This window comes from Arachis hypogaea, chromosome 2 (genome assembly GCF_003086295.3).
Source record: "Arachis hypogaea cultivar Tifrunner chromosome 2, arahy.Tifrunner.gnm2.J5K5, whole genome shotgun sequence".
In the NCBI taxonomy this organism is placed as follows: Eukaryota; Viridiplantae; Streptophyta; class Magnoliopsida; order Fabales; family Fabaceae; genus Arachis; species Arachis hypogaea.
In genome coordinates this window covers 67419653-67444391 of record NC_092037.1, presented here as the reverse complement: position 1 = coordinate 67444391, position 24739 = coordinate 67419653, and the positions used below count along the sequence as shown (strand labels likewise).

The 24739-nt window shown below is 40.3% G+C and overlaps 1 non-coding gene across 1 annotated transcript; it reads left to right on the top strand.

The window, feature by feature from the left end:
- Positions 1–19154: 19154 nt before the first annotated feature.
- On the top strand, positions 19155–19262 carry LOC112764244 (small nucleolar RNA R71). Its single transcript, XR_003183065.1, has one exon. It is a non-coding gene; the product is annotated as a small nucleolar RNA R71 (small nucleolar RNA).
- The last annotated feature ends 5477 nt before the right edge of the window (positions 19263–24739 follow it).

Below are 24739 nucleotides of genomic sequence, written 5' to 3'. Positions count from 1 at the left end.
GGACCATTCTGCAGGTGGATCTATTCACCTGAAGAAGACGCCTGAAGAGGCTCAAGAACTCATTGACATGGTTGCAAACAACCAGTTTATGTACACCTCTGAGAGAAATTCCGTGAATAATGGGATACCTCAGAAGAAAGGAGTTCTTGAAATTGATGCTCTGAATGCCATATTGGCTCAGAACAAAGTGTTGACTCAACAGGTCAACATGATCTCTCAAAATCTGAATGGATTGCAACATGCATCCAACAGTACTAGAGAGGCAGCTTCTGAAGAAGCTTATGATCCTGAGAACCCTGCCATGGCAGAGGTTAATTACATGGGTGAACCTTATGGAAACACCTATAACCCATCATGGAGAAATCATCCAAATTTCTCCTGGAAGGATCAACAAAAGCCTCAACAAGGCTTTAACAATGGTGGACGCAATAGGCTGAGCAATAGTAAGCCATATCCATCATCTTCTCAGCAACAGACAGAGAATTCTGAACAAAACACTTATAATTTAGCCAATATAGTCTCTGATCTGTCAAAGGCCACTTTCAGTTTCATGAATGAAACAAGATCCTCCATTAGAAATTTGGAGGCACAAGTGGGCCAGCTGAGTAAGAAAGTCATTGAAACTCCTCCCAGTATTCTCCCAAGTAATACAGAAGAGAATCCAAAAGGAGAGTGCAAGGCCATTGATTTAGTCAATGTGGCCGAATGCACAAGGGAGGAGGAGGACGAAAATCCTAGTGAGGAAGACCTCCTAGGACGTCCCTCAAGCAAGAAGGAGTTTCCTAATAAGGATCCAAAGGAATCTGAGACTCATAAAGAGACCATAGAGATTCCATTAAATCTTCTTCTGCCATTCATGAGCTCTGAAGACTATTCATCCTCTGAAGAGGATGAAGATGTGACTGGAGAGCAAATTGCTCAATACTTAGGAGCTATCATGAAGCTGAATGCCAAGTTGTTTGGTAATGAGACTTGGGAAAGTGAACCTCCCTTGCTCATTAGTGAACTAGATACTTGGATTCAGAAAACTCTACCTCAAAAGAAACAAGATCCTGGCAAGTTCCTAATACCTTGTACCATTGGCACCATGAACTTTGAAAAAGCTCTATGTGATCGAGGGTCAGGGATAAATCTTATGCCACTCTCTGTAATGGAGAAGCTAGGGATCATAGAGGTACAACCTGCCTTGTTTTCATTGCAATTGGCAGATAAGTCATTGAGACAAGCTTATGGAATAGTAGAGGACATGCTAGTAAAGGTTGAAGGCCTTTACATCCCTGCTGATTTCATAATCTTAGACACTTGGAAGGAAGAGGATGATTGCATCATCCTTGGAAGACCTTTCCTAGCCACAGCAGAAGCTGTGATAGATGTCAACAGAGGTGAGTTAGTCCTTCAATTGAATGGGGACTACCTTGTGTTTAAGGCACATGGCCATCCCTCTGTGACAAAAGAGAGTAAGCATGAAGAGCTTCTCTCAGTTCAGAGTCAAGAAGAGCCTACACAGTCAAACTCTAAGTTTGGTGTTAAGACCCCATATCCAAACTCTAAGTTTGGTGTTGGCAACTATACAACATTGACCTGATCACCTTGTGGCTCCATGAGAGCCACTGTCAAGCTATTGACATTAAAGAAGCGCTTGTTGGGAGGCAACCCAATGTTATTTATCTAATTTTTATTTTATTGTTATTTTGTGTTTTATTAGGTACATGATCATGAGGAGTCACGAAAAAAATCAAAAAAATTAAAAACAGAGTCAAAAACAGAAGAAAAAAAATTTTCACCCTGGGGGACGCACAGGCTGGCGTTCAACGCCAGTAAGGTGCATCTGGCCGGCGTTCAACGCCAGAACAGAGCACCATTCTGGTGCTGAACGCCAGAAACAAGCAACATCCTGGCGCTGAACGCCAGGAATGTGCCTAGAGGAGACAAACTGGCGCTGAACGCCAGTAACAAGCATGAAACTGGCGTTCAACGCCAGAAACATGCATTACATGGGCGTTGAACGCCCAGAACGTGCACCAATGGGCGTTTAAACGCCAGAATGATGCACGAAGGCATTTTACATGCCTATATGGTGAAGGAATGGTATTTCTTTTCACCTCAGGATCTGTGGACCCCACAAGATCACCTCAGGATCTGTGGACCCCACAGGATCACCTCAGGATCTGTGGACCCCACAGGATCCCCACCTACCATATTCCTACCTTACCTTTTAATCCTAATCACACTCTCCTAATCCTAAATCTCATTTTCCTACTCCCCATGTCACACTTCCCAACACCCATCACCAATCACCTCAATTCCTCTTCCCAATTACCCCATTCACCATTCACATCAACCCACTCTTCCCCATAAACCCCACCTACCTTCATAAAATTCAAATTCAATTTCCCACCCATTCCCACCCAAAATAGCCGAACACCCACCCTCCCCTCTCCCTATAAATACCCTTCCATTCTACTTCATTTTCACACAACACAACCCCTTCTTCTCCCACATAGCCGAACCTACTTCTTTCCCTCTCCACCATATTCTCTTCTTCTTCTTCTTCTCTTCTTTTCTTTCTTGCTCGAGGGCGAGCAATATTTTAAGTTTGGTGTGGTAAAAGCATAAGCTTTTTGTTTTTCCATTATCATCAATGGCACCTAAGGCCGGAGCATCCTCTAAAAAAGGGAAAGGGAAGACAAAAGCTTCCACCTCCGAGTCATGGGAGATGGAAAGATTCATCTCCAAGAGCCATCAAGGCCACTTCTATGAGGTTGTGGCAAAGAAGAAGGTGATCCCCGAGGTCCCTTTCAAGCTCAAAAAGAATGAGTATCCGAAAATCCGACATGAAATCCAAAGAAGAGGTTGGGAAGTCCTAACCAACCCCATGCAACAAGTCGGAATTTTGTTGGTTCAAGAGTTCTATGCCAATGCATGGATCACTAGGAACCATGATCAAAGTATGAACCCGAATCCAAAGAACTATCTCACAATGGTTCAGGGGAAATACTTAGGTTTTAGTCCGGAAAATGTGAGGTTGGCGTTTCACTTGCCTATGATGCAAGGAGATGAACGCCCCTACACTAGAAGGGTCAACTTTAACCAAAGGTTGGACCAAGTCCTTATGGACATATGTGTGGAAGGAGCTCAGTGGAGAATAGACTCCAAAGGCAAGCCAGTGCAACTAAGAAGACTGGATCTCAAGCCTGTGGCTAGAGGATGGTTGGAGTTCATACAACGCTCCATCATTCCTACTAGCAACCGATCTGAAGTTACTGTGGATCGGGCCATCATGATCCATAGCATCATGATTGGAGAGGAAGTAGAAGTTCATGAGGTCATCTCCAATGAACTCTACAAAATAGCTGATAAGTCCTCCACCATGGCAAGGCTAGCTCTTCCTCACCTTATATGCCATCTATGTTACTCAGCTGGAGTCATCATAGAAGGAGATACCCCCATTGAAGAGGATAAGTCCATCACCAAGAAGAGGATGGAGCAAGCAAGAGAAACCATGCACGGTTCTCAAGAAGTGCATGAGGAAGCTCATCATCAACAAATTCCTGAGATGCCTCAAGGAATGCACTTTCCTCCCAACAACTATTGGGAGAAACTCAACACCTCCTTAGAAGATTTGAGCCACAATGTGGAACAATTAAGGGTGGAACATCATGAGCACTCCATCATTCTCCAAGAAATAAGAGAAGATCAAAGAGCAATGAGGGAGGAGCAACAAAGGCAAGGAAGGGACATAGAAGAGCTTAAGGACATCATTGGTCCTTCAAGAAGAAGACGCCACTAAAGGTGGATTCATTCCTTGTTCTTTATTTCTTTCTGTTTTCGGTTTTTAATTATTGTGTTTATCTATGTTTTGTGTCTCTACTTCATGATCATTAGTATGTAACCATGCCTTAAAGCTATGAATAAAATCCATTAATCCTTCACCTCTCTTAAATGAAAAATGTTTTAATTCAAAAGAACAAGAAGTACATAAATTTCGAATTTATCATTGAATTTAATTTAATTATATTGATGTGGTGACAATACTTTTTGTTTTCTGAATGAATGATTGAACAGTGCATATTTTTGATATTGTTGTTTATGAGTGTTAAAATTGTTGGCTCTTGAAAGAATGATGAACAAAGAGAAATGTTATTGATGATCTGAAAAATCATGAAATTGATTCTTGAAGCAAGAAAAAGCAGTGAAAAAGCAAAAGCTTATTCGAAAAAAAAAAAGAGAAGGAGCAGTAGAAAAAGCCAATAGCCCTTAAAACCAAAAGGCAAGGGTAAAAAGGATCCAAGGCTTTGAGCATCAATGGATAGGAGGGCCCAAGGAAATAAAATCCAGGCCTAAGCGGCTAAATCAAGCTGTCCCTAACCATGTGCTTGTGTCATGAAGGTCCAAGTGAAAAGCTTTAGACTGAGTGGTTAAAGTCGTGATCCAAAGCAAAAGAGTGTGCTTAAGAGCTCTGGACACCACTAACTGGGGACTCTAGCAAAGCTGAGTCACAATCTGAAAAGGTTCACCCAGTTATGTGTCTGTGGCATTTGTGTATCCGGTGGTAATACTGGAAAACAAAGTGCTTAGGGCCACGGCCAAGACTCATAAGTAGCTGTGTTCAAGAATCAACATGCTTAACTAGGAAAGTCAATAACACTATCTGAAATTCTGAGTTCCCAGAGACGCCAATCACTCTGAACTACAAAGGAAAAAGTGAGATGCCAAAACTATTCAGAAGCAAAAAGCTACAAGTCCCGCTCATCTAATTAGAATTAATATTCATTGATATTTTAAAAATTTATAGTATATTCTCTTCTTTTTATCCTATTTGATTTTCAGTTGCTTGGGGACAAGCAACAATTTAAGTTTGGTGTTGTGATGAGCGGATAATTTATACGCTTTTTGGCATTGTTTTTAGATAGTTTTTAGTAAGTTTGAGCTACTTTTAGGGATGTTTTCATTATTTTTTATGTTAAATTCACATTTCTGGACTTTACTATGAGTTTGTGTGTTTTTCTGTGATTTCAGGTAAATTCTGGCTGAAATTGAGGGACTTGAGCAAAACTCTGAAAAAGGCTGACAAAAGGACTGCTGATGCTGTTGGAATCTGACCTCTCTGCACTCGAAATGGATTTTCTGGAGCTACAGAACTCCAATTGGCGCGCTCTCAACGGCGTTGGAAAGTAGACATCCAGGGCTTTCCAGCAATATATAATAGTCCATACTTTATTCGGAAATTGACGACGTAACATGGCGTTGAACGCCAAGTACATGCTGCTGTCTGGAGTTAAACGCCAGAAAAACGTCATGATCCGGAGTTGAACGCCCAAAACACGTCATAACTTGGAGTTCAACTCCAAGAGAAGCCTCAGCTCGTGGGTTAATCAAGCTCAGCCCAAGCATACACCAAGTGGGCTCCAGAAGTGGATTTATGCATCAATTACTTACTCATGTAAACCCTAGTAGCTAGTTTATTATAAATAGGACTTTTTATCAGTGTATTAGATCATCTTGGGACGATTAGTTCTCAGATCATGGGGGCTGGCCATTCGGCCATGCCTGAACCTTTTACTTATGTATTTTCAACGGTGGAGTTTCTGCACACCATAGATTAAGGGTGTGGAGCTCTGCTGTACCTCAAGTATTAATGCAATTCTATTCTCTTTTATTCAATTCTCTCTTATTCTTATTCCAAGATATTCATTCGTACCCAAGAACATGATGAATGTGATGATTAAGTAACCCTCATTATCATTCTCACTTATGAACGCACGTGATTGACAACCACTTCCGTTCTACATGCAACAGAGCTTGAATGCGTATCTCTTAGATTCCCCAACAGAATCTTCGTGGTATAAGCTAGATAGATGGCGGCATTTATGAGGATCCGGAAAGTCTCACCTTGTCTGTGGTATTCCGAGTAGGATCCTGGGAATCCGGAAAGTCTCACCTTGTCTGTGGTATTCCGAGTAGGATTCCGGTAATGAATGACTGTGACGTGCTTCAGACTCGCAAGTGCTGGGCGTTAGTGACAGACGCAAAAGAATCAAGGGATTCTATTCCAGTAGGAGCGGGAACCAACCAGTGATTAGCCGTGCTGTGACAGAGCGCGTGAGCGTAGTTTTCACTGCGAGGATGGGATGTAGCCATCAACCATGGGTGATGCCTCCAGACGATTAGCCATGCGAGTGACAGCCGCAGAGGATCATTTTCCCGAGAGGATTGAAAGTAGCCACCGCTGATGGTGAACCCCTATACACAGCTTGCCATGGAAAGGAATAAGAAGGATTGGGTTGAAGTAGTGGGAAAACAGGCGTTCTTGAGCCATACAGTATCTCCATTCACTTATCTGAAATTCCCACCAATGAATCTGCATAAGTATTTCTATCCCTTTTACTTATTTTATTTATCCAATTTAATTCCATTTGACCCTATGATTTCACTCACTAACTGAGATCTACAAGATGACCATAGCTTGCTTCATACCAACAATCTCTGTGGGATCGACCCTTACTCACGTAAGGTTTATTACTTGGACGACCCAGTACACTTGCTGGTTAGTTGAACGGAGTTGTGTCCACTCGTGCCAATTTCAAATTCCATAAAAGTACAACTTAAAGAATAGTGATCGCAATTTCGTCCACCATGTATCCCAGTTGGAAATAGTTTCTCTGGGCTGAGTGTAGTACCACTCTCTTGCCTTTTCTTCCAGAGAAAACGAGAAGGCTTTTAATAGAATAGAGATTTCATCAGCTCCATCACGCTTAACAGTAGAGCAAGCGGTCTGGAAATCCCTTAGATGCTTGATAGGCTCTTGAGCAGGTAAGCCATGAAATTTGGGCATTAAGTTGAGTAGTGACGATTTTATTTCAAAATCTACAGCTACTGCTGAGTGGTGCGCCTGGAATGGTTGGAGCGTAAAATCAGGGGCTCCTTCCTCCTGAATGGTGACTCTTCTGGGTGCTGCCATGTCACCTGCACCTAAATGAACTGAATCAGTAGAAAGGGGGGTTGTTTCTTCCTTAAATGATGGTTCAGGTTCGTCCTCAAAGAGGAGTCGCCTACGCCTAGCTTGCCTTATATGCGAAAGAGTTCTTTCAATTTCAGGGTCAAATGCTGGCAAGCTTGGATCAGGAAGCGAACGTGTCATTTAACGAAAGAAACGTGCAGTTCATAGTGATAGAATGAAAAGAAAAAATTGCAATAGAAATAAATACCAATCAATAAATTAACACACTGTTGCAACTCCCCGGCAACGGCGCCAAAAATTGATGCAGCAAAAATTGGTGAATTAAAAATTACTAAAATGTGTACGTTGCAAGTATAGTTCTTAACTCACCGGAAATCCACTTATCAATTTAGAAATATGTCACAGAAATTCAAATTTTAAATACTGGGAGTATGAATCCCAGGTCGTCTCCCAACGAGTTGCAGAAAGGTATGCTATTTTATTAATCAGATGTTTTCAAAAAGGTTTGAGTTGAATAACAGGAATTTAAATTGATGAATTTGAACAATGTAAATAAAAGCCTTGACTGGGAGTTGATTAGTTGGAGTCCCTATTACAATTGGAATACTCTCAAGATTAATTGATAATTAAAAGTTATTCTGTTTTGTTATCCTTTACTAGGCAAAGGAAAGTCAAACAAGTTGGAATGCTACGCCTGTTCACAAATTGCAACCCACTTAATTAAAAGGGATTGGTGTTAGTGACTAGAAGGCAATCCAACAGTAACCCAATTACAATCCTTCTTTCAAGCCTTCCAACTCAATTGGTTCCTTTCAATCAACTCCCCATCAAGTTAGGGAACTACTCGCTCATTGTGAATGCAAAATTCATAACATATGAGAAGAATTTAAAGAAATACATTGTAAATAGAAATTAAAAATAATCCAATTAAAATAAGAATAATCCTTATATTGAATAAATCCTAATAATATTCCAATGGTAAAATTAACAAAGCAAAGGACATGGAAGAGTAAAGCCAAGTAAAGAAAACGAACTAGAATGACGAAGTCTTGATGAGGTAATGACTCTTCTCAATATCCCAATGCAAAAGCAGTAGAAAAATAATATCCTAAGACTACCAATTGTGTAGAGAGAAAACCTAGAGGAGGAGTAAAACTAGATCTAAAAACTCAAAACTGTGTAGAATGAATGTTGTGCTTCGTTTCTGCATGTTCTCTGGCTCTACTTTGCTGTTCTGGGCCGAGAACTGGGTCAAAACAGGGCCCAAAATCGCCCCCAGCAAAATTTACAGATTATGTAGATCGCGCATGTCACGCGATCGCGTCGTCCACGCGGACGCGTCATTCGCGTTTTTGCGTGCCATGCGTTCGCGTCGTCCACGCCTCCACGTCACTTGTGCTTTTCCTTTCCGCGCGGTCGCGTGAGCCATGCGGCCACGTCACTGCGATTTCTCCTCTTCCGCATGAACGCGTGAGCCATGCGGCCGCGTCACTTCTCGCTGGTTGTCTCCTCAATTTCTTGTGTTCCTTCCATTTTTGCTAGCTTCCCTTCCAATCTCCAACTCATCCATGCCCTATAAAGCCTGAAACACTCAACACACAGATCACGGCATCGAATGGGATAAAGGAGAACTAAAATGCATAATAAAAAGTCTCTAGAAAGCAGTTTTCAACCATGTAATAATTCCAGGAAGGAAATATAAATGCATGCTAAATTAATGAATAAGTGGGTAAGGATCATGATAAAACCACATAATTATACACAATATAAACCATAAAATAATGGTTTATCAATAACATAATTGCTGATTGATTTTAGCAACTTGTTCTGGAGGACTAAGTTCAGTGGATACTGCCTTAGCTTCTTCTTTTATGGAGGACTCACTACTTAAGTACATATGTTGATTTCTAGTAATTGTATCAATGAGCTCTGGAGCCTCTTCAATTGTTTTTCTCATGTGTATAGATCCACCAGCTGAGTGGTCTAGAGATATATGAGCTTTTGTTGTAAGCCCGTAGTAGAAGATGTTTAACTGCACCCATTCTGAAAATATTTCAGAGGGGCATTTCCTTAGCATCTCTCTGTACCTCTCCCAAGTGTTGTAAATGGATTCATTATTCTCTTGTTTAAAGCCTTGGATATCCAGCCTTAGCTGTGTCATCTTCTTAGGAGGGAAATATTAATTCAGGAATTTGTCTAACAACTGTTTTCATGTTCTTATGCTAGCTTTAGGTTGGTTATTTAACCACCTCTTAGCTTGGTCTTTTACAGCAAATGGAAATAGTAATAATCTGTAGACATCCTGATCTACTTCCTTATCATGTACTGTGTCAGCAATTTGTAAGAACTGTGCCAGAACCTCAGTAGGTTCTTCCTGTGGAAGACTAGAATACTGGTAATTTTGCTGCACCATGATAATGAGCTGAGGATTCAACTCAAAACTATTGACTCCGATGGAGGGTATACAGATACTACTCCCATATGAAGCAGTAGTGGGGTTAGCATATGACCCCAGAGTCCTTCTGGACTGTTCATTTTCACTTAGGTCCATGATGGAGAAAGGGAGGTGATGTGGATTTATTTTATTTATTTTATTATATTTATTTATTAATTTTTTTCGAAATAATAAGAATAAGAAAATGGATATTAAAATAATAAAATAAAATAAATAAAAAAATTTTGAAAATATTTTATGAGGATTTTTGAAAAAGAATGAGGAGAGAGAAAGTGGTTAGAAGCTTTTGAAAAAGATATGATTTTTTAAAAATTTTGACCAAATCAACCTAATGAATTCAAAAATTATGAGCAATTAAAGGAAAAGATATTTTTTATTTTTGAAATTTATTATGAAAGAGAAAAACACACAAAAGACACAAGACTTAAAATTTTTAGATCCAATACTCCTTGTTTTCGAAAATTTTGGAGGAGAAACACCAAGGTACACCAAACTTAAAAATTTTAGGATCAAAACACAAAGAAGACTCAAGAACACTTTGAAGACTCACAAGAACAACAAGAACAAAAAGAAAGAACACCAAACATAAAATTTTTAGAAAACCAAAATAAAATTTTCGAAAACTAAAGAAAAATTAACAAGAGAACACAAAGCTTAAAATTTGGCACAAGATTTAATCAAAGAAAAATTATTTTTAAAAAGATTTTAGAAAGGAAGACTCAAAGGAGCAACTATTCCCAAGAACATAGACACATTCAATAAATGCAAGGATTGAAAAAAAAGTTTTAATTATTATTATTATTATTATTATTATTATTATTATTATTATTATTATTATTATTATTATTATTATTATTATATATATATATATATATATATATATATATATATATTTTAGATGCAAAAACACAAAGGACACCAAACTTAAAACATGCAACTAGACTCAATGAGAAACTAATAATTAATAAAGAAAAATAATATTTTTGAAGAAAATTTTTTTGAAAAGAAAGTAAAAGATTCTAAACCAAAAGACAAATATTTCCTAATTTAAGTAACAAATCGAACAATCCCCGGCAACGGCGCCAAAAACTTGATGCATGAAAATTACAATCAGAATTTTACAATTCCGCACAACTAACCAGCAAGTGCACTGGGTCGTCCAAGTAATACCTTACGTGAGTAAGGGTCGATCCCACGGAGATTGCCGGCTTGAAGCAAGCTATGGTTATCTTTTTGTTCTCAGTCAGGATATCAATAGTGGTTCTTAGTTTTAATTGTGAAAAGTAAAAGAAAATGAATTAAATGATACTTGTTATGCAGTAATGGAGAATATGTCGAGGTTTTGGAGATGCTATGTCTTCTGAATTTCTGCTTTCCTACTGTCTTCTTCTTCACGCACGCAGGTCTCCTTCCATGGCAAGCTGTATGTTGGTGGATCACCGTTGTCAATGGCTACCAGCTGTCCTCTCAGTAAAAAGGGTCCATGTACATGGCTAATCATCTGTTGGTTCTCACTAATGCTGGAATAGGATCCATTGATCCTTTTGCACACTGTCACTGCGCATAACATTCATGAGTTTGAAGCTCGTCACAGTCATCCCTTCCCGGATCCTACTCGAAATACCACAAACAAGGTTTAGACTTTTCAAATCTCAGTGATGCTGCCAATTGATTCTAGCTTATACCACGAAGACTCTGATCTCACGAATTTGAATGCTCTGTTGTCAGGAGAAGCAGTCAAACACGTGAACTAGGAACCCAAGAGATATACGTTCAATCTAAGGTAGAATGGAGGTGGTTGTCAGGCATGCGTTCATAGGTTGAGAATGGTGATGAGTGTCACGGATCATCACATTCATCATGTTGAAGTGCGAATGAATATCTTAGAATAAAAACAAGCGTGTTTGATTCGAAAACGGAAGTAATTGCATTAATTCATCGAGACACAGCAGAGCACCCCCAACCATGGGGTTTAGAGACTCATGCCGTCAAAGATACAAATTCAGATCTAAAAATGTCATGAGGTGCAAACTAAATCTCTAAAAGTAGTTTTTATACTCAACTAGTAACCTAGGTTTACAGAAAATGAGTAAACTAAGATAGATAGTGCAGAAATCCACTTCCGGGGCCCTCTTGGTGTGTGCTGGGGCTGAGCATTGAAGCTTTCACGTGCATAGGCTATTTCTGGAGTTAAACGCCAAGTTGTAACCTGTTTCTGGTGCTTGACTCTAGCTTGTAACCTGTTTCTGGTGTTTAACGCCAGAATAGGGCAGAAAGCTGGCGTTGAATGCCAGTTTGCGTTGTCTAAACTCGGGCAAAGTATAGACTATTATATATTTCTGGAAAGCTATGAATATCTACTTTTCAACACAATTGAGAGCGTGTCATTTAAACTCCTACATCTCCAAAAATTCTATTTCGAGTGCAGGGAGGTCAGAATCCAACAGCATCTGCAGTCCTTTTTCAGCATCTGAATCAGATTTTTGCTCAGGTCCCTCAGTTTCAGCCAGAAAATACCTGAAATCACAGAAAAACACACAAACACATAGCAAAGTCCAGAAATGTGATTTTTTGGATAAAAACTAATAAAAATATACTAAAAAGTAGCTAGATCCTACTAAAAACTATATAAAAAGAGTCCCAAAAAGCGTATAAAATATCCGCTCATCATTCGGCCAAGGGGGTAGGAGAGGGTTTGTGTTGTGTGAAAATGAAGGAGTAAAGAGGGGTATTCGTAGGGAAAGAGAATGAGAGTGGCCGAATGGAATTGGGTGAATTTGGGAGGGAAAAGTGTTTGAATTTGAAAGTGAGGTAGGTGGGGTTTTTGGGGAAAAGGGATGGAGGTGATTAGTGAAGAGAATATAGGGAAGAAAATAGGATTTGATAGGTGAGTAGTGTTTTCGGTAGAGTGTTATAGAGATGTGTGAGGGGGAGAGAAAGAGGTGGGGTACATGGGAATCCTGTGGGGTCCACAGATCCTGAGGGGTCAAGGACTTCTCATCCCTGCTCCATTTAGGCCTGCAAAAATGCCCTTAGATTGTAATTCTGGCGTTTAACACCAGACTGCTGCCTGTTTCTGGCGTTAAACGCCAGCTTTTATACCTTTCCTGGCGTTTAACGCCAAGCTGTTGCTTGTTTCTGGCGTTTAACGCCAGTTTGATGCTCTATTCTGGCGTTAAACGCCAGTCTGGTGCCCATTTTTGGCGTTAAACGCCCAAAATGGTGCCAGACTGGGCGTTTAACGCAATTCTGCTACTCTTACTAGCGTTTAAATGCCAGTAAGCCTATTGATAAACCCATATTTTATGATGTATATTGAGCTCAATTTAAGTGATTTATTCAACCCTTCACCTACTTATTCATGTAAATTGCATGGTTTCACTTTCCCTTCCTTATTATGTGATATATGAGAAAATATGTCCCTTATGCTTTAAAATAATCAAATTTAATTATCCTTTATTACCATTCGATGCCGTGTGGTATGCGAAATTGTGATCAATACTTTTCACAACTCAAATAATCCCCGGTAATGAATCCAAAAACTTGGTGTTCAATACCATGGCATAAACACAACTTCGCACAACTAACCAGCAAGTGTACTGGGTCGTCCAAGTAATAAACCTTACGCGAGTAAGGGTCGATCCCACAGAGATTGTTGGTATGAAGCAAGCTATGGTCACCTTGTAAATCTCAGTCAGGCAAACTCAAATGGATATGGGTGATATACGAATAAAACATAAAGATAAAGATAGAGATACTTATGTAATTCATTGGTGGGAATTTCAGATAAGCGCATGAAGATGCTTGGTCCCTTCCGTCTCTCTGCTTTCCTACTGTCTTCATCCAATCCTCTTAGTGGAAATGTTTAACGCACCCTGTCACGGCACGGCTATCCATCTGTCGGTTCTCAATCAGGCCAGAATAGAATCCAGTGATTCTTTTGCATCTGTCACTAACGCCCCGCCCTCAGGAGTTTGAAGCACGTCACAGTCATTCAATCATTGAATCCTACTCAGAATACCACAGACAAGGTTAGACCTTCCGGATTCTCTTGAATGCCGCCATCAGTTCTAGCCTATACCACAAAGACTCTGATCTCATGGAATGGCTGGCTCGGTTGTCAGGTGAGCACTCGGTTGTCAGGCGATCAACCATGCATCGTGTATCAGGAATCCAAGAGACATTCACCCAATCTAAGGTAGAACGGAGGTGGTTGTCAGGCACACGTTCATAGGTGAGAATGATGATGAGTGTCACGGATCATCACATTCATCAAGTTGAAGAACAAGTGATATGTTGGAACAAGAACAAGCGGAATTAAATAGAAGAACAATAGTAATTGCATTAATACTCGAGGTACAGCAGAGCTCCACACCTTAATCTATGGTGTGTAGAAACTCCACCGTTGAAAATACATAAGAACAAGGTCTAGGCATGGCCGAATGGCCAGCCTCCCAAAGTGATCAAAAGATCTAAAGAACAAAAGATTCCAAAGATCAGAAGATTCCAAAGATCCGAAGATTCAAATACAATAGTAAAAGGTCCTACTTATAGAGAACTAGTAGCCTAGGGTGTACAGAGATGAGTAAATGACATAAAAATCCACTTCCGGGTCCACTTGGTGTGTGCTTGGGCTGAGCATTGAAGCATTTTCGTGTAGAGACTCTTCTTGGAGTTAAACGCCAGCTTTGGTTCCAGTTTGGGCGTTTAACTCCCATTCTTGTGCCAATTCCGGCGTTTAACGCTGGGAATTCTGAGGGTGACTTTGAACGCCGGTTTGGGCCATCAAAGCTTGGGCAAAGTATGGACTATCATATATTGCTGGAAAGCCCAGGATGTCTACGTTTCAACGCCGTTGAGAGCGCGCCAATTGGGCTTCTGTAGCTCCAGAAAATCCACTTCGAGTGCAGGGAGGTCGAATCCAACAGCATCTGCAGTCCTTTTTAGTCTCTGAATCAGATTTTTGCTCAGGTCCCTCAATTTCAGCCAGAAAATACCTGAAATCATAGAAAAACACACAAACTCATAGTAAAGTCCAGAAAAGTAAATTTTAACTAAAAACTAATAAAAATATACTAAAAACTAACTAGATCATACTAAAAACATACTAAAAACAATGCCAAAAAGCGTACAAATTATCCGCTCATCACAACACCAAACTTAAATTGTTGCTTGTCCTCAAGCAACTGAAAATCAAACAAGATAAAAAGAAGAGAATATGCAATGAATTCCAAAAACATCTATGAAGATCAGTATCAATTAGATGAGCGGGGCTTTTAGCTTTTTGCCTCTGAACAGTTTTGGCATCTCACTCTATCCTTTGAAATTCAGAATGATTGGCTTCTTTAGGAACTCAGAATCCAGATAGTGTCATTGATTCTCTTAGTTAAGTATGATGATTCTTGAACACAGCTACTTATTGAGTCTTGGCCGTGGCCCAAAGTACTATGTCTTCCAGTATTACCACCGGATATATACATGCCACAGACACATAATTGGGTGAACCTTTTCAGATTGTGACTCAGCTTTGCTAGAGTCCCCAATTAGAGGTGTCCAGGGTTCTTAAGCACACTCTTTTTGCCTTGGATCACAACTTTATTTCTTTCTTTTTCTTTCTTTTTCTTTCTTTTTCTTTCTTTTTCTCTTTCTTTTTTTTTCTTTTTTTCGAATTTTTTTTTTGTATTCACTGCTTTTTCTTGCTTCAAGAATCATTTTTATGATTTTTCAGATCCTCAGTAACATGTCTCCTTTTTCATCATTCTTTCAAGAGCCAACATTCATGAACCACAAATTCAAAAGACATATGCACTGTTTAAGCATACATTCAGAAAACAAAAATATTGCCACCACATCAAAATAATTAAACTGTTATAAAATTCAAAATTCATGCAATTCTTCTCTTTTTCAATTAAGAACATTTTTTCATTTAAGAGAGGTGATGGATTCATAGGACATTCATAACTTTAAGGCATAGACACTAAGACACTAATGATCACAAGACACAAACTAGATAAACATAAGCATAAAATTCGAAAAACAGGAAAATAAAGAATAAGGAGATTAAAGAACGGGTCCACCTTAGTGATGGCGGCTTGTTCTTCCTCTTGAAGATCCTATGGAGTTCTTGAGCTCCTCAATATCTCTTCCTTGTCTTTGTTGCTCCTCTCTCATGATTCTTTGATCTTCTCTAATTTCATGGAGGAGAATGGAATGTTCTTGATGCTCCACCCTTAGTTGTCCCATGTTGGAACTCAATTTTCCTAGGGAGGTGTTTAGTTGCTCCCAATAGTTTTATGGAGGAAAGTGCATCCCTTGAGGTATCTCAGGGATTTGATGATGAGAGGGGTCTCTTGTTTGCTCCATCCTCTTCTTAGTGATGGGCTTGTCCTCATCAATGAGGATGTCTCCCTCTATGTCAACTCCAACTGAATAACAGAGGTGACAAATGAGATGAGGAAAGGCTAACCTTGCCAAGGTAGAGGACTTGTCCGCCACCTTATAAAGTTCTTGAGCTATAACCTCATGAACTTCTATTTCTTCTCTAATCATGATGCTATGAATCATGATAGCCCGGTCTATAGTAACTTCGGACCGGTTGCTAGTGGGAATGATTGAGCGTTGGATGAACTCCAACCACCCCCTAGCCACAGGCTTGAGGTCATGTCTTCTCAGTTGAACCGGCTTCCCTCTTGAATCTCTCTTCCATTGGGCGCCCTCTTCACAAATGACTGAGAGAACTTGGTCCAACCTTTGATCAAAGTTGACCCTTCTAGTGTAAGGAAGTTCATCTCCTTGCATCATGGGCAAGTTGAATGCCAACCTTACATTTTCCGGACTAAAAACCAAGTATTTCCCCCGAACCATAGTAAGCCAATTCTTAGGATCCGGGTTCATACTTTGATCATGGTTCTTGGTGATCCATGCATTGGCATAGAACTCTTGAACCATTAAGATGCTGACTTGTTGAATGGGGTTGGTAAGAACTTCCCAACCTCTTCTTCGGATCTCATGTCGGATCTCCGGATATTCACTCTTTTTGAGTTTGAAAGGGACCTCGGGGATCACCTTCTTCAAGGCCACAACTTCATAGAAGTGGTCTTGATGCACCCTTAAGATGAATCTCTCCATCTCCCATGACTCGGAGGCGGAAGTTTTGCCTTCCCTTTCCTCTTTCTAGAGGTTTCTCTGGCCTTGGATGCCATAAATGGTTATGGAAAAACAAAAAGCAATGCTTTTACCACACCAAACTTAAAAGGTTTGCTCGTCCTCGAGCAAAAGAAGAAAGAAGAGAGTAGAAGAAGAAGAAATGAGGAAGAAGGGAATGGCTTTGTGTTCGGCCAAAAAGGGGGAGAAGTGATGTTTAGGTTGTGTGAAAATGAAGGAGTGAAGGAGGGTTTATATAGGAGTGGGGGAAGGGTAGGGTTCGGTCAAGTGAGGGTGGGTTTGGGTGGGAAAGTGGTTTGAATTTGAAGGGTGAGGTAGGTGGGGTTTTATGAAGGATGGATGTGAGTGGTGAAGAGAAAGATGGGATTTGATAGGTGAAGGGTTTTTGGGGAAGAGGTGTTGAGGTGATTGGTGAATGGGTGAAGAAGAGAGAGAGTGGTGGGGTAGGTGGGGATCCTGTGGGGTCCACAGATCCTGAGGTGTCAAGGAAAGGTCATCCCTGCACCAATTGGCAAGCAAAAATGCGTTTTAAGCCAATTCTGGCGTTAAACGCCGGGCTGGTGCCCATTTCTGGCGTTTAACGCCGAATGCTTGCCCTTTTCTGGCATTTAACGCCAGTCTGGTGCCCCTTTCTGGCGTTAAACGCCCAGAATGGTGCCAGACTGGGCGTTAAACGCCCAACAGCTAGCCTTACTGGCGTTTAAATGCCAGTACGCTCTCCTCCAGGGTGTGCTGTTTTTCTTTCTGTTTTTCATTCTGTTCTTGCTTTTTTTTCATTGATTTTGTGACTTCTCATGATCATCAACCTACAAAAGAACATAAAATAACAAACGAGAATAGATAAAATATAACATTGGGTTGCCTCCCAACAAGCGCTTCTTTAATGTCAGTAGCTTGACAGAGGGCTCTCATGGAGCCTCAGAAATGCTCAGAGCAATGTTGGAACCTCCCAACACCAAACTTAGAAGTTGGTTGTGGCCTCCCAACACCAAACTTAGAGTTTGACTGTGGGGGCTCTGTGTGACTCTGTTTTGAGAGAAGCTCTTTATGCTTCCTCTCCATGGTGACAGAGGGATATCCTTGAGCCTTAAACACCAAGGATTCTTCATTCACTTGAATGATCAATTCTCCTCTATCAACATCAATCACAGCCCTTGCTGTGGCTAGGAAGGGTCTGCCAAGGATGATGGATTCATCCATGCACTTCCCAGTCTCTAGGACTATGAAATCAGCAGGGATGTAATGGTCTTCAACTTTTACCAGAACATCCTCTACAAGTCCATAGGCTTGTTTTCTTGAATTGTCTGCCATCTCTAGTGAGATTTTTGCAGCTTGCACCTCAAAGATCCCTAACTTCTCCATTACAGAGAGAGGCATGAGGTTTACACTTGACCCTAAGTCACACAAGGCCTTCTTGAAGGTCATGGTGCCCATGGTACAAGGTATTGAAAACTTCCCAGGATCCTGTCTCTTTTGAGGTAATTTCTGCCTAGACAAGTCATCCAGTTCTTTGGTGAGCAAAGGGGGTTTATCTTCCCAAGTCTCGTTTCCAAATAACTTGTCATTTAGCTTCATGATTGCTCCAAGGTATTTAGCAACTTGCTCTTCAGTGACATACTCATCCTCTTTAGAGGAAGAATACTCATCAGAGCTCATGAATGGCAGAAGTAAGTCCAATAGAATCTCTATGGTCTCATTTTGAGCCTCAGATTCCCATGGTTCCTCATTGGGGAACTCATTGGAGGCCAGTGGACGTCCATTGAGGTCTTCCTCAGTGGCGTTCACTGCCTCTCCCTCCTCTCCAAATTCGGCCATGTTGATGGCTTTGCACTCTCCTTTTGGATTTTCTTCTGTATTGCTTGGGAGAGTACTAGGAGGGAGTTCAGTAATTTTCTTGCTCAGCTGACCCACTTGTGCCTCCAAATTTCTAATGGAGGACCTTGTTTCAGTCATGAAACTTTGAGTGGTTTTGATTAGATCAGAGACCATGGTTGCTAAGTCAGAGGTGTTCTGCTTAGAACTCTCTGTCTGTTGCTGAGAAGATGATGGAAAAGGCTTGCCATTGCTAAACCTGTTTCTTCCACCATTACTATTGTTGAAACCTTGTTGAGGTATCTGTTGATCCTTCCATGAGAGATTTGGATGATTTCTCCATGAAGGATTATAGGTGTTTCCATAGGGTTCTCCCATGTAATTCACCTCTTCCATTGAAGGGTTCTCTGGATCATAAGCTTCTTCTTCAGATGAAGCTTCCTTAGTACTACCTGGTGCATTTTGCATTCCAGATAGACTTTGAGAAATCATATTGACTTGTTGAGTCAATATTTTGTTCTGAGCCAATATGGCGTTCAGAGTGTCAATCTCAAGAACTCCTTTCTTCTGACTAGTCCCATTGTTCACAGGATTCCTTTCAGAAGTGTACATGAATTGGTTATTTGCAACCATTTCAATTAGTTCTTGAGCTTCTGTAGGCGTCTTCTTCAGATGAAGAGATCCTCCAGCAGAGCTATCCAAAGACATCTTGGATAGTTCAGAGAGACCATCATAGAAAATACCTATGATGCTCCATTCAGAAAGCATATCAGTGGGACACTTTCTGATTAATTGTTTGTATCTTTCCCAAGCTTCATAGAGGGATTCTCCTTCCTTCTGTCTGAAGGTTTGGACTTCCACTCTAAGCTTACTCAATTTTTGAGGTGGAAAGAACTTTGCCAAGAAGGCATTGACTAGCTTTTCCCAAGAGTTCAGGCTTTCTTTAGGTTGTGAGTCTAACGATGTCCTAGCTCTGTCTCTTACAGCAAAAGGGAATAGCATAAGTCTGTAGACCTCAGGGTCAACCCCATTAGTCTTAACAGTGTCACAGATTTGCAAGAATTCAGCTAAGAACTGATGAGGATCTTCCAATGGAAGTCCATGGAACTTGCAATTCTGTTGCATTAGAGAAACTAATTGAGGCTTAAGCTCAAAGTTGTTTGCTCCAATTGTTGTTTTCGGCTGCCATGTGTTCTTCTTCTTTGAAGATTTCTGTTAGGTCCTCTACAGAGAATTGTGCCTTAGCTTCTCTTAGTTTTCGCTTCAAGGTCCTTTCAGGTTCAGGGTCAGCCTCAACAAGAATGCTTTTGTCTTTGCTCCTGCTCATATGAGAGAGAAGAGAACAAGGAAATATGGAATCCTCTATGTCACAGTATAGAGATTCCTTGAGGTGTCAGAGGAAAAGAAGAATAGAAGGCAGAAGTAGAAAATTCGAACTTATCAAAGAAGATGGAGTTCAAATTTTGCATTAAGGAGTAGTGTTAGTCCATAAATAGAAAGATGTGAGAAGAGGGGAAGCAATTTTCGAAAATTAAGTAAAAGATTTTGAAAACATTTTGAAAAACACTAATTGATTTTCGAAAATAAAAGAGGGAAAGAAATCAAGTGATTTTTGAAAAAGATTTTGAAATTAGAAATTAAAAAGATATGATTGAAAACTATTCTGAAAAAGATGTGGTTAAGAAGATATGATTAGTTTAAAAAGATGTGATTGAGAAGATATGATTTGAAAAACATTTTAAAAAAAGATTTGATTTTAAAAATTAATGACTTGGCTAACAAGAAAAGATATGATTCCAACATTAAACCTTTCTCAACAGAAAAGGCAACATACTTGAAATGTTGAATCAAATCATTAATTGATAGCAAGTATCTTTGAAAATGGAAGGAAATTGATTTTGAAAAAGGTTTGATTGAAAAGATTTGATTTGAAAAAGATTTGATTTTGAAAAGATTTTGAAAACTTGAAAAAAAATTGCATTGAAAACAAAATCTTCCCTCTTGTGCCATCCTGAACGCCTAGAATGGTGCACATTCTGGCGTTTAACGCCCAAAACTCTACCCTTTTGGGCGTTAAACGCCCAACCAGGCACCCTGGCTGGCGTTTAAACGCCAGTCTGTCCTTCTTCACTGGGCGTTTTGAACGCCCAGTTTTTTTTCTGTATACTTCCTCTGCAGTATGTTCTGAATCTTCAATTCTCTGTATTATTGACTTGAAAAGACACAAATTAAAAATATTTTTGGATTTTTAATAATGAGGAATAATCAAAATGCAACTAAAATCAAATAACAATGCATGCAAGACACCAAACTTAGCAGTTTGTATACTACTGACACTAATGAGAATGCATATGAGACACATAAACACTCAAGTCAAGAGAATTCAAAGATCAGAGTAAGAAATCATCAAGAACATCTTGAAGATCACTAAGATACATGAATGCAAGAAAAACAGAAACATGCAATTGACACCAAACTTACAATGAGAATAGAGTCTCAATAGGAAAAATATTTTTGGTTTTTATGATTTTGTAATTTTTTTGTGTTTTTTTTTCGAAAATTAAGTGGAAAAGAAAATAAAGGTATCAAAATTCTTAATGAGAATTCCAGGAATCATGCAATGTTTAGTCTAAGACTCCAGTCCAGGAATTAGACATGGCTTCACAGCCAGCCAAGCTTTCAAAGAAAGCTTCGGTCCAAAACACTAGACATGGCCAATGGCCAGCCAAGCCTTAGCAGATCACTGCTCCAATAGCAAGATTGATAGAAATCAACAAGCTCTTGTGATGATAAGTTGAAACCTCGGTCCAATGAAATTAGACATGGCTTCACAGCCAGCCAGACTTCAACAAATCATCATGAAACACTAGAATTCATCTTCAAGAATTCTGAAGAAAAAAAATACCTAATCTAAGCAACAAGATGAACCGTCAGTTGTCCATACTCGAACAATCCCCGGCAACGGCGCCAAAAACTTGGTATGCGAAATTGTGATCAATACTTTTCACAACTCAAATAATCCCCGGTGATGAATCCAAAAACTTGGTGTTCAATACCATGGCATAAACACAACTTCGCACAACTAACCAGCAAGTGTACTGGGTCGTCCAAGTAATAAACCTTACGCGAGTAAGGGTCGATCCCACAGAAATTGTTGGTATGAAGCAAGCTATGGTCACCTTGTAAATCTCAGTCAGGCAAACTCAAATGGATATGGGTGATATACGAATAAAACATAAAGATAAAGATAGAGATACTTATGTAATTCATTGGTGGGAATTTCAGATAAGCGCATGAAGATGCTTGGTCCCTTCCGTCTCTCTGCTTTCCTACTGTCTTCATCCAATCCTTCTTACTCCTTTCCATGGCAAGCTTATGCAAGGGTTTCACCGTTGTCAGTGGCTACCTCCCATCCTCTCAGTGGAAATGTTCAACGCACCCTGTCACGGCACGGCTATCCATCTGTCGGTTCTCAATCAGGCCAGAATAGAATCCAGTGATTCTTTTGCGTCTGTCACTAACGCCCCGCCTTCAGGAGTTTGAAGCACGTCACAGTCATTCAATCATTGAATCCTACTCAGAATACCACAGACAAGGTTAAACCTTCCGGATTCTCTTGAATGCTGCCATCAGTTCTAGCCTATACCAAGAAGACTCTGATCTCACGGAATGGCTGGCTCGGTTGTCAGGCGAGCGCTCGGTTGTCAGGCGATCAACCATGCATCGTGTATCAGGAATCCAAGAGATATTCACCAAATCTAAGGTAGAACGGAGGTGGTTGTCAGGCACACGTTCATAGGTGAGAATGATGATGAGTGTCACGGATCATCACATTCATCAAGTTTAAGAACAAGTGGTATCTTAGAACAAGAACAAGCGGAATTGAATAGAAGAACAATAGTAATTGCATTAATACTCGAGGTACAGCAGAGCTCCACACCTTAATCTATGGTGTGTAGAAACTCCACCGTTGAAAATACATAAGAACAAGGTCTAGGCATGGCCGAATGGCCAGCCTCCCAAAGTGGGTTCAATCATAAAAACATGATCAAAAGCTCTCTAAATACAATAGTAAAAGGTCCTATATATAGAGAACTAGTAGCCTAGGGTGTACAGAGATGAGTAAATGACATAAAAATCCACTTCCGGGCCCACTTGGTGTGTGCTTGGGCTGAGCATTGAAGCATTTTCATGTAGAGACTCTTCTTGGAGTTAAACACCAGCTTTTATGCCAGTTTGGGCGTTTAACTCCCACTTTGGTGCCAGTTCCAGCGTTTAACGCTGGGAATTCTGAGGGTGACTTTGAACGCCGGTTTGGGCCATCAAATATTGGGCAAAGTATGGACTATCATATATTGCTGGAAAGCCCAGGATGTCTACTTTCCAACGCCGTTGAGAGCGCGCCAATTGGGTTTCTGTAGCTCTAGAAAATCCACTTCGAGTGCAGGGAGGTCAGAATCCAACAGCATCTGCAGTCCTTTTTAGTCTCTGAATCAGATTTTTGCTCAGGTCCCTCAATTTCAGCCAGAAAATACCTGAAATCACAGAAAAATACACAAACTCATAGTAAAGTCCAGAAAAGTGAATTTTAACTAAAAACTAATAAAAACATACTAAAAACTAACTAGATCATACCAAAAACATACTAAAAACAATGCCAAAAAGCGTACAAATTATCCGCTCATCACACGCCAAGTTTGTGAAGCCAAGATCTCAAAGAAGGTGTGCCACTTGATGTTTTGGACGTGGCACGCTAGGCTTAAGTTCCAGAGGAGTGATTTTGAGCCCCACTATGGGCGTGGCACGCCAAGCTTTAACGTGGCACACCGGGGCATATACCAACCTGACCTCTTCTCATTCAAATGAAGATATCTTGAGCTAAACAACTTCAAATGAAGTAATTCTAGTGTCATTAGAAAGTAGACATCTAGAGCTTTACAACCATATATAATACTTTATAGTGGACACTAGAATTAAGGATGATATTGACCTTGAAAATACAAGAAGGAAAACACACCACTGCAGAGTTACCAGCCTGACCTCTTCATCTTAAAAGGAACATAACTTGAGTTGTAAATGTCTAAATGATTTGATTTTGGTGGCTTTGAAAAGCTGACATCAGGAGTTTTCCAACAATATATAACATTTTATGGTAGACATTAAATATGGAGGTGAAAAAGGCCATTATTTCAGCATTGCAAAACCTGGGCGTGGCACGCCAACTCCTTTCCTACAATGGGCGTGGCACGCCAGGTCTTGGGCGTGGCATGCCAGTTCTAATGGCCAGAGAGGAATATTTTGTGTATCATTAAGGGTGTGGCATGGTGCACGAAATTGTGATCTCAATGGCGCCAACAACTTGGTACGCACGATTGTAATATCATTCTTTTTCACAACTTCACACAACTAACCAGCAAGTGCACTGGGTCGTCCAAGTAATAAACCTTACGTGAGTAAGGGTCGATCCCACAGAGATTGTCGGTATGAAGCAAGCTATGGTCATCTTGTAAATCTCAGTCAGGCGGATTCTAATGGTTATAATGGTTTTCGAATATAAAGATAAATAAAGCATAAAATAGAGATAGAGATACTTATGTAATTCATTGGTGGGAATTCCAGATAAGCGCATGAAGATACTGTGTTCCTTCTGAATCTCTGCTTTCCTACTGCTTTCATCCAATCATTCTTACCCCCTTTCTATGGCAAGCTGTATGTAGGGTGTCACCGTTGTCAATGGCAACTTCCCATCCTCTCAGTGAAAATGGTCCAAATGCGCTGTCACAGCACAGCTAATCATCTGTCGGTTCTTGATCATGTCGGAATAGGATCCATTGATCCTTTTGCGTCTGTCACTATGCCCAACACTCGCAAGTTTGAAACTCGTCACAGTCATCCCATCCCAGATCCTACTCGGAATACCACAGACAAGGTTTAGACTTTCTGGATCTCAAGAATGCTGCCAATAGATTCTAGCTTATACCACGAAGACTCTGATCTCACAGAATGGGAGGCTCGGTTTTCAGGTGAGGCAACCATGCATCATGGATCAGGAATCCAAGAGATACACACTCTAGCTTTCGCAGGTAGAACGGAAGTGTTTGTCAGGCACGCATTCATAAGTGAGAATAGTGATGAGTGTCACGGATCATCACATTCATCAGGTTGAAGTGCGAATGAATATCTTAGAATAAGAATAAGCATGAATTGAATAAAAGAACAATAGTACTTTGCATTAATACTTGAGGAACAGCAGAGCTCCACACCTTAATCTATGGTGTGTAGAAACTCCACCGTTGAAGATACATAAGTGAAAATAAGGTAGGCATGGCCGTGAAGCCAGCCCCCAA